Source organism: Netta rufina (genome assembly GCF_964035555.1).
Source record: "Netta rufina genome assembly, chromosome: 2".
Classification (NCBI taxonomy): Eukaryota; Metazoa; Chordata; class Aves; order Anseriformes; family Anatidae; genus Netta; species Netta rufina.
This window is the reverse complement of record NC_140124.1, coordinates 137,990,191-138,003,129: the sequence shown is the minus strand read 5'-3', so window position 1 is coordinate 138,003,129 and position 12,939 is coordinate 137,990,191.

Here is a 12,939-nt window from a genome sequence, read left to right as displayed (position 1 = left end):
TTATTTTGTTTTGGCTTAACTTAAAAATTGGAAAAGACTCTTGTAGCACGCTGTCTTATTGCTTGTGTGCCTTCATTTCGGTTAGATTTAAGTTCACAGAGACAGAATTACAGAACGGTTGAGGTTGGAAGGGACCTCTAGAAATCATCTGGTTCAACCCCCTGCTCAAGCAGGGTGCCCCAGCACAGGATTGCACAGGATTGTGTCCAGATAGCTTTTAAATATCTCCAAGGAGAAGAATCTACAACCTCTCTGGACAACCTGTGCCAGTACTCTGTCACCTGCACAGTAAAATTGTTCCTCATTTCACATGGCACTTGCTGTGCTTCTGTTTATGCCCGTTGCCTCCTGTCCTGGCACTGGGCACCACTGCACACAGCCTGGCTCTGTCCTCCCTGCTCCCTCCCCTCAGGGATGTACAGACAGTGATGAGATCCCCTGGGCCTCCTCTTCTCCAGGCTGAGCAGTCCCAGCTCTCTCAGCCTCTCCTCACAGGAGGGGGGCTCTAGGCCCTCCATCATTTTAGCATCCCTTCACTGAGCTCCAGGTCTCTCTTGTACTGGGGACCCCCAGGTGAGGCCTCATCAGGACTGAGGGGGCAGGATCACCTCCCTCAGCCTGCTGGCCACACTCATCTGAAATCAGCCCAGAGTCCCATTGGTCTTATTGGCCACAAGGACACATCGCTGGCACATGATCAACCTTCTGCCCACCAGGACCCCCGGATCCCTCTCTGCAGAGCTGCACTCCAGCAGGTCACCCCCCCCAGCCTGTGGAGGTGCTTGGGGTTATTCCTCCCCAGGTTATGGGCCCTGCACTTGGTTTTGCTGAACTTCATGAAGTTCCTCTCAGTCCAGCCCTCCAGCCTGTCAAGAGCTTTCTGAAGGGCAGTTCAGCCCTCTGAGATATCAGCCACTCTTCCCAGCTTTGTATCATCAGCAAACTTGCTGAGGAGGCACCTCAACCCTTCATCCAGGCCACTGGCAAATAAATGAAACAAAAAACTGGACCTGGCACTGGCCCCTGGGGGACACTGCAGCTACAACTGGACTTTGTGCTGCTGATGGCAACCCTCTGAGCTCTGCCAGCCGGTTCTCAATCCACCCCACTGTCTACTCATCCAGCCCCCACTTCCTGAGCTTATATCATGGAAGGCAGTGTCAAAAGCCTTGCTGAAGTCCAGGCAGACAGGTTCTACCTGTACTCGCAGAAACTACGTCTTCTGACATATTTTTCTCTAACACAATCTTCAAAGTCTTGAAAAGCCACCGGCAAGAGAACAATGCAGGGCTTCTCTCTCTCTCTCTCTTTCCTATCACCAATAGAGAAGAATTAGTCTGTAAATGTAAAGCAGGCTCTTAAACCATTGTGCTGAACCACAGGACTGTTCATGGAGCCCTATAAAGGTGCCATTTCACTGGAGCACTCTGCATCAGCCTTCCCATTTCTGTTCTTGGTGGAGCACTGAGCAAATTACTGCAGAAAAGTAATAGCGCAAATACCTCTACGTTCACATTTACATGGCTGGTGTAATTGCTGAGTGGTTTATTAAATTGCTTGGATGATAACAAGACTGGATAATTTTCACTGTCAAATATTAAGGTTTGACAAGGCTTAGATTAATTAAAGCATCCTTCAAAACAAAAATGTGTAAATAACTAGCACAAACAGAATACATTTTTTAGCTGCAGTAAGTAAACTGTTTGATTTTATTTTCATCAATTCCCAGTGGAACTGAGAAACGCCATTTAAAATTGTATTTTCTTTCCACAGCTAAAAGAAATGCTCTTCTTTGGTGTGTTTTGAATTAATTAAAGAGACTACGAGAAAAACACGGCTTGGTATTCCTTTGTTAATAGAGTCAAATCCAATCAATTGGAGGCACCTCTGTATAAAATCCATTCTGATTAATTAAGAAAATTACTTCTCACTGGTGAGTGTGCCAGGCACAGTGCCGCATTTCCCTGTAACCACACACTTCTGATCTTCTCCTGAGCTAAGAGCAGACCCCAGGACATGCATCCTTTGTATGAATGAGCCGGTAGCTGTACAGTGCAGCAAGCTATGACAATTAAATACATTTTTGCTTGCATGTTGGCTGACATGAAGAAGGTAGTGGTGGTTTTAATACAGCAATATAACAAGAACATTCATTTGAAAATATTAATTTTTCCTTGCACTGAGAATTGTGTTAGGGAAGACAGTGGAAGAGAAATCTGCCCTCAGAAATGAAAACAAAACAAAACAAAACAAAAAACACACACACAAAACAAACAAACAAAAAAAAAAAACAGTCAAGCTAATCTTAGGCTGAGCCCACCTGTGGAGGGATGGTCACAGGTAAGTGAAGGACCAATATCTGCAGAAATCACAGTGGGAGAAACTTTATGACTTGTCTTCCTCCCTCCCTCCCTCCCTCCCTCCCTTCCTCCCTCCCTCCCTCCCTCCCTCCCTCCCTTCCTTCCTTCCTTCCTTCCTTCCTTCCTTCCTTCCTTCCTTCCTTCCTTCCTTCCTTCCTTCCTTCCTTCCTTCCTTCCTTCCTTCCTTCCTTCCTTCCTTCCTTCCTTCTTTTCCTTCCTTTCTTCATTTCTTTTTTTTTTTCTTTCCACATTTCAGCACCTGAAGTGTTCCAGCCTGGCAGGACTGAGATTGAGAATGCAATTTTTTTTGTCTCATTTAATTTGTCATGCTGCTACCATCATGCTGGGAGCTTATTAAGGAAGTAAAATGTGATCTCTGTCTATTAATCATTAGCACAAGTATGGTCTCACATAAATCCTATTAGGGGAGCTTGTACTGTATTTTAGCAGTTCTGGTTTTGTGCTGCCTGCTGTACAACAAGCAGCAACGCTTTTCCTAATAGCTGCCAGCAATGCCTGCTCTGTATGTTCTGTTTTCTATGGCTGTTCCCAAATTCAAAAACCAGCATAGGAAGTAAAGGGGCAGAAAGGGCAGGCAATGAACAAGAGAAGGGTCTCCTTTCTTCAAAATGGTTCCTCAAAGCAGATTTAAAATAATTTGATTTTATATTTATCCTCAAAAAATCTATGCAGACTTGTGGTAGGATGCAAGGACATCTTCAGTTTGTCTCACAGTTCATTGTGCATGGAGCATCCTGAGCACTGGTACATTCCCAGTGGATGGACCAGCCTGTTAATAACAAAAGTAGCCTCCTGCACTGTAGAGGAACAAAATAGACATGGAGGTTTGTCCTTCTCAAAGGGACAAAATAGCAAGGAGAGGAAGATGAAGGCGGTGTAAAATCACAGGTCCAACCAATGCCAGTGTATGCCAGATATTAGCTTCACTTGTAAAATTAGATGTCACCTCTTATTCTGATGTTATTTGTGCAGCTCTTATGGGTTTCATTACTATATCACTCTTCATCAACTACTGAACAAATGGATGTTCAATCCATTTGAATGTTCATCCATCAATGGATGAACAAACATCCCACAGATGCGGGGAGCACGTAAGAAACTATGGAGGTGCTCAGTGTGCCATCTGCAGGAAGATCAGTTGGATTTTCCTTTTTTTTGTGTGAGTGCAATTCTAGGCCCGTCTTTGAGTGACTGAGATGTCACACAACAGTGCTGTGATTCTGGAACTAAACAACCTGAACTCTGATCATATCTGAATATATGAATGTCTAGGTTTCCTACATTTCTAAAGGAAACCAATTGCCCTGTCAAAGCGTATGAGTTAACATGAGCTGCTTTTCCATCCTACAGAAGAGTCCAGTGAGGTGGGTGTCTACCATTAGAAAAAATGAAGGGTTTTTATAGTTTGTTGTTTTTGTTTTATCTGTAGAGAGATGGAGGAAGGAACAGAAAGAATTACATGAAGAAGTAACCATATTTCTTCCCACATTTACTTCTGAAAATATTTAAGTCATATTTTTGATTTCACTCAAGGCAGTCTATAAGCATACAGATGCAAGAATTCAACTTTGTTCAGAGTTACAAACGTTCTGCACCTACATTAAATATTTTCAAGATATGTGTACTATTTTGTGTAAGTGAAACTGGACACTATATTTTAAAAGTTGTTCTTTTTAGTCAGGTATTCTGTGTATCTGAGGAGAAATACATTTTATTAGCTGTGTTACATCATTGGACATCATCACTCTAAGCTTGCAATATGCCTGGAAGCAAGATTGCCTCCGAAGTTTTCACACCATACGTATGAGTCAGCTTTCCTCTTGACAGACAGGTATTTACCTCAAGGAAATGACCAAGCATTCATCTTTACTTTTATGAGTACTTGTAAAATGCAATTTTCTTGGCTCGATTACTCAAATATTTCTCTAAAACAATTTTCAAATGTATGCTATATGATTTCCACATTACTGTGCATTCATTATGTGCATCTTCCAGCAAGGAAAAAATAGCATTCATTTATCTTATGTGGCCATTCAAAGAGGTTTTCAATTTATTATTCACAGCTTACTGAAAATGTGATATTCAATATTAGCTACAACTGAAGGTTCGGAGAGATGTCTCCAAACAGCTCATAACCAGGAAAAGGCTAATTATCCCGCCCTTCCACTTCTTTTCATTTTTAAAGATGACTCTGAAATAGAAACTCAAATCCCAATACCCAGATAGCAAGAGTCTTCGAATTCCCACATCTGAGCCTGCCAATTTAATGTCAAATTGGATTAAAACCCCCCAAAGACTAGTTTTCCAGCTTCCTCATTGTGGATAACTGTGCCCAAGTAGCACTGAAATTTCCCGAGTTGGTGAACTGTCGTGGAAATTTCAGTCACATGAACTTCCCATGAGGGAAACCCACAGAGCTTTGCCCCTGCCCTGCACTTCTCGCTGCTGGGATCTCCTGGCACTGCCTGCCACAGTTTGCCTTTCCCACTGGCCACAGCACCCAAGCAGGAGGCCAAGCACCGTATGAGTGTATTGGCTTTCCCAGCAGGACATGTAGAGCTGCTACCCAGCAGGCGTCCAAGCATCCTGCCTGCTGTGTTACTGACTTTTCATGAATGCAAACGTTGGGCCAGACTTGCCTGATCATCCACTTCGCTTTTCCAGTGTGCTGCGTGCAAGCTTCAACACTGGTATGTGGAAAGATGAGATTTTACTTTTGCCTCCATCTGTCTTCTGAAAAGTCGGGAATTTAAATATTTTAAAGTTTCCTTGATTTAGGAAATAAGGTTTTGTACCTTTGTCTGCATTTGGAAGGTGGCATCACCTGGTGCTGCATGAGCTTGGTCCGATAGCATTCAAGCACAGCAAGTGGATTGAAAAAACTTAGCACAGCAAGTTGTACAGTTGGATTACAATGGAAACAGGGTTTTCTGAAAGAGGGGTGCTAGATATCAAGGACACAAAGAAACGGCCTCAAGTTGCACCAGGGGAAGCTTAGATTAGATATCAGGATTCATTTCTTCATGGAAAGGGTGGTTAGGCATTGGAATGGGCTGCTGAGGAATGTGGTTGAGTCACCATCCCTTGGGGTATTTACAAGATGTGTGGATGTGGCACTTAGGGACATGGTTTAGTGATGAACTTGGAAGTGTTAGGCAATGGTTGGACTTGATAATATTAAGGGTCTTTTTCAAACTAAACGATTCTATGATTCTATGTAGAGAGAGCACTCCCTATATGCTAGACGTATTTGCCATTGGGGAAGATATGTTCAACACTTTCCTGCATGTTAGGATATATTACTTTGTAACTCTGAGAGCTGCTGGTTGTTTGCAGAGCCATTCCCTTCAGTGCAGTGTTTGAAGGGCATCAGAACCAACAGCAGATGCAAATCCTGCAAGATAATGCCATGTAGCAGCAGGCAATCTGAGATCTCCCTTTTGAAGGTGGTAGATAATCTTCCTCTGGCCTCTTTGGGTGTCCCAGACCTGTCAAAATAAACTGAAGACAATGACATGAAATTATTTTCTGGGGCTGAATTTGTCAGCTGTACACCATGCTTCATGTGAGGTTGTTTAAACATCAATCATCCAAAGAGCCTGAGTGCAGTAGATCAAGTCTCCACAGGTGCAGCCATGATAATGCAGAGGGGGGCTTCAAATTGCTCACACAGGGCATTTGTGGTGGCAGTCACAGAGGAGAGGGACATTGAATTTGTCACTAGCAGGGCATAAACCAGCCACTGGCACCTGCAGATACCTTGGTACCAGCCATGGTGACACTGGAGACGTCAGACCACAGGCAGCACTGCATGGTGGTGGATTTATTCCCCCTAGCCAAGTCCTTGCACAGCTCCTCCCCATAAAATCCGTTTACTCTGTGCTCTGTTCCAAGGCTACCCTTTGTCCCTAATTAAGAAGTAAATCTTCAAACATGGTTATGAAGTCAGTATTTCATGGAACTGAATAGCATCCTGGCTGGGAATTTATCACTAAAGGCATTCTAGTCAGAGTGAATCTGGAGTTTTATGGCCTTAATACCTAATTCTTAATTAATATAGCTTAAACTTTTTCCTTCACATGCATTCTCCTACCTGAATATGCTATAAGATTAAGCATGTACTGCTATGTTTATATTGCTTATAGGTAATTCATTTGTTTTTTTTTTTTTTTATAGGCTAGATGCTATAACAGCCTAAAGCAACAGCACAGTAAAATCTAATCGTAATTAATAAGGAGGTAGGCATACACTCCACTGGCTGTGTGCTACACTAGGAGAGCTATATAAGTGGGGGAATGTATTTGGGTTTATGTGGCAAGATTTTGGTAGCAGGGAGCTGCAGTGGTGGCCTCTGTGAGAAGAATCCAGCAGCTGCCCCTTTTTAGATAAGGGTCAGTTTCAGCTGGCTCCAAAGGGACCTGCTGCTGGCCAGAGCCAAGACAATAAGTGATGTTTATGCTCCTGTGAGAGCAGATTTAAGAAAGGGAGAAAAAATCTGCTGCTCAACAGAAGCTGGGAGAGAGTGGAGTGTGAAGCAGCCCTGCAGCCCCCAGGTGGGTGCAGCAGGAGGGCAGGAGGTGCTCCAGGCAGGCAGCAGCAGTTCCCCTGTGGCCTGTGGAGAGGCCCTGGTGGAGCAGGCTGTCCCCCTGCAGCCCCTGGGTCCCACATGGAGCAGATCTCCACGCTGCAGCCCCCCCATGGGTGGAGGAGCCCCCGGTGGAGCAGGGGGATGTGGCCTGGAGGAGGCTGCGGCCCATGGAGAGCCCCGCAGGAGCAGGCCCAGGCTGGAGCTGCAGCCCGTGGAGAGGAGCCCACGCAGGAGCAGGGGGCTGGGGAAGCTCCACCAGTTGTGGTGGAGCTCAGCTGCCCAGCTGGGTAAAACCACCACAGGGGAATTGCTAATTCTACACACGTAGGGGCCATTCTATCAGCTGTAAACCCAACCAAATATTTTCCTCTCTATTCTTCTACTTTGTTTCCATTCTCTGCTGTGCCCAGAGGATGGAAAATAAAGAGAGGAAAACCGGCAGGGCTTAACTATGCTCATGTTATCAGTGTACTAGGTAAGAGTTCAATTAAAAGAAATCATGCTGAATTTTTAAATCCTGTTTCTTAAATTAATAATCAAAATGTTTTGAAACAACAAGAGAGATTATCCCCGTTCAATAAGCACTTTTGACTATTGCTAAGCTTTAGCACAACTTAACTAAATCGTCTCCTGTTGTATGTCTTCCTTTTAGCTCCAGTGCTTCTGCTGAGATATTTTTAAATGGAAATGAAAACCTACCTGAGTACAATTACCCTGCATTTAATCTCATTCTTTTAAAACTCTAATTAGGAAAGGGCCTGTTTAGTTGCTCATTTCCTCTTTTACTCTGCCTAAACTCTCTTTGGCCTACAGCAGCTTCTCCCTGAGACTCCCTGGAAGTTTTCACTCCTAGGTATGATGCAGTCAGTCCCAAGGGGAGAAAGGAAGAACAGTCCAGGCCAGCCGTGCCCACTGCACACCGCTTTTTACACAAAAGTGTGAAATGCAACTGTAAATATTGTGAGGTCTCAGCCATTTCAGGTTGGTACACAGCGTCTGAGTCACTGGTTGCTGCACAGTGCCTGTGTGTGCGGCGTGTGTCAGTGCAATGGGAGAAGGCAGATGATACCGCTATTATGTGGAATCACTTCCACCCACTGCAGTGACTCACCAGAACGTCACCCAACAGGATTTACATCAGCTCCAAAATGCATCTCCGTTATCCATTCCCGTCTCAGCAGATTATTCGTTTCCTCCTCCGGATCCTTCTCTGGATGACAACAATACAGCTACGTGCTTTTCTACCAGAGGTGGCACAGGGCTGGAGGCTCTGCCTCTCCGTGTTCAATTCGTTTGGCAGAACTGAGTTTCTGTCACTTACAGGGGGTGCAGAAATGCAGACCTGTAAGGGCAGTATTTTCCCTTTCCATTGAATGACTGAGCCCTTTTCCCATGAAGGAGGTTTTCTTCTTCAGCTAAGATCTGTTGCCTCTCCTAGGTCCATCTACAGGTATCTTAAAGCATTGACTCATCTGCTGAACTCACGTAACTGAGCACTGATCTTCCTTTGCCAGTCTGTAAACGGCGATGATTCAGGGGTGTTTTAATCTAGCAGAAGGACCAGACAGACTCACTTGTCTCAGCTTGAATTCGCTACTGCTTATAGCACCCATGGGCAAACAAACTGCTCTGGGAAGTCAGCTGGACTTGGGAGGAAGAATCTGGTTCGGAGTAGTCAGCTACTGGCTAGTGGCAGTGCAGCGTCTCGGAGCTGTGTGAGCATAACTGATTTGGGCCTGTTAATAATATTAAATAATTAATTGCATTCTTATTTGTTTGAGGAAGTTGATTAAATTATTAGTTTCCTGGTTCTCTGCTCTGCCATACTTTGTGTATAAATGCAAGCGACATTTAAATACATTTGAGTATTTGGGCTTAAATTAAATTGAACTCAGAGTGGTTTACAAATTGGAACATCTCTGGAAATTTGGATTTCTGGCTCTGTACCTTATTTCTCAAACCCATAAAGAGGAAATATTCTAGAGTTGGATTGCTGCCCAAGTAAATACAGCATATAAAAGTAAAATAAACCAGTAAATAAATAAATGATCTATCAAAAATTCTCAAAACACACGGGAGAATTACTGACGGAGCTTTCCTGTCTCTGCACAGGGACAAGAAGTAATTTCCTGTGTGGAGCAGCAGGTGACCTGTGCTCAGGAGAGGGGGCTGCTGTCACCCACAGGGCAGCATGTCCCCCTTGGCCACCTGGTCCTGAGCTAAGCATGGGCACGTGGAGCTGGGGAACACCACTCCCTGCAGAAGCTGCCGCATCTTGGTCTCTCTGTCTGCCCTGCTCCAGAGGCACCAGAGCTCCCTGGATGTGCTTAAAATTTGACTTCACCTGTTTTCTCCATTGCTGGTAATTTATATTGAGAGTTCTCAGGTCTGGCTCTGTCCAAAGACCTGAAGCACAAAGAAAAGGCCTGCAAGAGAAGTTTAACTCACCTGTCCTGTAATTGAGGCCATGCACATTGAAATGTCATATTTCACAGGTGTATCCCACTCTTCCAAGATTTTCCACGTTCTTTATTAGACAATTTCCAGCCATCACTTTCCCTTTACTAGTACCTAAGTCCATAACGGTTTTTAGCTGCCAGAATTTTTTTCTTTATCTTCTTAAGTAACTCTTTGACCTTTGGATCCACATAAAGCAATACATCATTATAAAAATCTCAAAAATTTACCTTTCTCTAGGAACTGTTTGCAGGTGAAAGACAGGCTTTCCTACTCTGACTTCATGCCTTATTTTTATTTTCTTTTTAAACAGCAGTTTGTAATTACAACTTACCAAAGATAAGACTATGCAAGAGCTTCTCATCAGCCAGAAAGTTGTGCCCTGTCCTCAGCTGAATTACTTTCAAGCTATCATTTCCTAGGCAGCACTGACACGTTCAGCGAAGATCTGGTTGCAAATAATAATTCCGTTTTATTGTCCTTATTTCAAGAGCTGCATCATGGTGTATTGGTCAGGTTTTGAAAATCCATTTCAATATAAGTAACTTTTTATTAGTGTTATAAATTATCCTAAGTTTGAAAACAATTATATACAACTTTATTATTATTATTATTATTATTTTCCTGAATGGCTGAATGATGAGCTGAAATGTCTATTATTATTATTATTATTATTATTATTATTATTATTATTATTATTATTATTAAAGCGGTTATCAGATTTCAGTGTAAGATATTTTGAATGATATCTGCCTAGAACATTATGACTCCTTCGAAATCACTAATTGGAGGATCTGCACATTGTATAAGAATCTGCATTTTATCAGGCTAATCATACCTGTTATCAACATGGGAAAAAGTTGGTTTACTAGAATACAGCTGGTCACAAATGGCTAAAAATGTATGCTAACTTAGAGCAGATGAGGCATGCTTTTATTTTTAAACAGAGCGGAAGGCACTGAAGTAATTTCAGTAGAGTTGGGATTTACTGAAGTGTTATTTGGCTGTTTAAAACTACATTTTTTACCAGCAAATGGGCACTAGTTCAGCAAGCCAGTTCATTTCAAGCCAGTTATAGAAACTATATGTGGAAATTTTGTGGGTTTTGTTAGCACAATGGTCCTGTTGGGCCTTAAAGGCTACTCACTCTCCAGCTTTTATCAAGTGAAACTTCTAGTCATGAATGAATATGGCATAAATATTACATAAAAGATCAACAGCTTTGAAAATCGCCTTCTCCTAAGAATTACCTGAATTTACTGTTGATACTTTCAAAGGGGAAGATGTTTGGGTTGCCGATGTACAGAAAGAGAAGTTCTCTCAACATAAGATGAGCTTTATTTATCTGTCTTCTCCAGCACACTTCGGGTCTCCTGCTGGTCTTCTCCCCTGGTTCATGAGGTGAACTCACCAGACTGGAGCTCTTCACTCTAGAGGGCATCAAGGACTGCAGATTAAAATAAATTAAGTCTGATCTTCTTGGATACCAGCTTAGTGCATGAAGAAAAACACAACACATCTGTGGAGTCTGATCAGACCCAGACCTACAGGCCAGAGAGAAAGGAAATGAAGCTCTGGTGATTTCTGGCAGTGAAGATCCTCATGCAAAAACATCAGGAGTCCTGCTCAAATTAAATCAGTAAGGCCTTGAGAGGAGGTTAGTAAAGTCAGTTTTGTCCCTGTTAACAGAAGATTTTTTTTCTATTTTCAGGAAAAGAAAAAAAAACAGAGGTTTGTACAGATGCATGCTGATGTTCATGTGTGCAAGTATTGCCCAACAGTGAGAAAGGATCCGAAGCCCAGGAAATGGAGGAGGAGCTCATCCATGCATACCTATAGAAAATCTCTCGGATATAATCGTGAGGTTGCCCTGAGTGCACTGATGAGACACTCAGTGGTTATTTCAGCAAAAAATCGTTCTTCGCCCAATGTCACCTAACATTGGGCGAATGCCACCCATTCACACCGAGAACATTCCCTGAAATTTTGGAATTGCTCAGCTGTTGTTTTTAGAAGATGCTGTGCTGCAGAGGGAAACAGCACCATAGGGCATTGCCTCACTCCTCAGTTAAGCCTGTCGTTGACAACTGCTTCAGTGCACGGATGATTTATTAGCAGTTTTACCCTGCACCTGGGAGCCCTTACCATGCACCGCGGGTTTGTTGTACCACATCTGTGTGAAGAGAACAGTACGATTCACCTGGACCCTGAGAGATTACAGTTTGATAGCTGGCATGGGCTTGGTTGTTGTTTACTGTTTGCATTCCTGATGGTTGAGGCAAGGTGATGAGCCTGAATCTGCTGTCATTGAGCAGAGATTTATTAGTGATATAACACCTGTGCGTTCGGTGTGTGGCTGGGTTTGCGTGTGGCAGAGTGGTATCATCACCTTTATTTCATTCTCTGTGTGTGATTCATCATAAACACATGGAGAAAACCCACAAATTTAAATAGCTTCAGAAAGTTTAAAAGCAACAACACTCAAGAAAGCTTCATCTTAAAGCTGCGCAGAGTAACACTGCAAAGCGGGGTTTTGTGGAGAGCTCCGTGTAAGGACCACAGTTGGCTGGATGTATAGGAGCATAGAAACATAGTGCTTGGGGTTCAGCTGGAGGTTCAGACACCTAAACCTGCCTGTGCCCCACTATTCAATGGGGATCTAATCAATAGCTTGGAGAGCTAATAGATCACCCATTCAGAAGGGGGTTGAGTCAGGCAGATAGGCAAAACACCAAGTGCTGTGTGATGTGCCTGTCTGGTCTCCCTCCACCCATCCAGGAGGATGTGAACCTCCTGTAGGTCCCATATCTCACCTACCCGTCCCCTTGGGGCATCTCAGCTGCACGTCAGATGGCACTGGACACGGCTACACAACTGCAACAAGCTCTGCACCTCCACGTACTTCGCATTTATCTTCTTGTAAGACTCCAATTTCACAGTTTTGTTCTCTAGGAAAGAGTTCAAGAGGAATAACATCCCTACACAGGTATTTTAAGCACAAATGGATTTTGCACGGTCATTCAGGTTCCACTGTTGAACTCCTTGGGGTCCTTGAATGAGCACTAATGAGAGGAACAAAGGCCTGAATGAGGTAACTGAACTATCTGCCAGTGAAGCAGTGCAGCAGGGAAATTATAGGTTTGATTCACAATTCTGAGCGTAATCCTTGCCTGACTGAAATAACTGACAAAACTGTCATTAACTGAAACGGGGACAATATTTGTCTCATTCATTTTAGCTTTTTCGCTTTTGAAGCTCTAAGGTTTGAAGTGCTTGTATGTTTATATGACAAAAATATTTTTATTATTAAAACTGCTTTGCTCACCTCAACACAAAAGAGTAATTTTCCTATTTTCTTAAATAATACCTTTTTATAAGGTCAGCTAAGGTATTTAATGGATCTAAAGCATTTTAAGGTATTTTAAGTTGTGTTGTGTTTTTTGTTGTTGTTTGTTTCTTTGTTTGTAAATTTATTTTTAGACTCTACTTAAGTAATTATCTTAATATATTTTT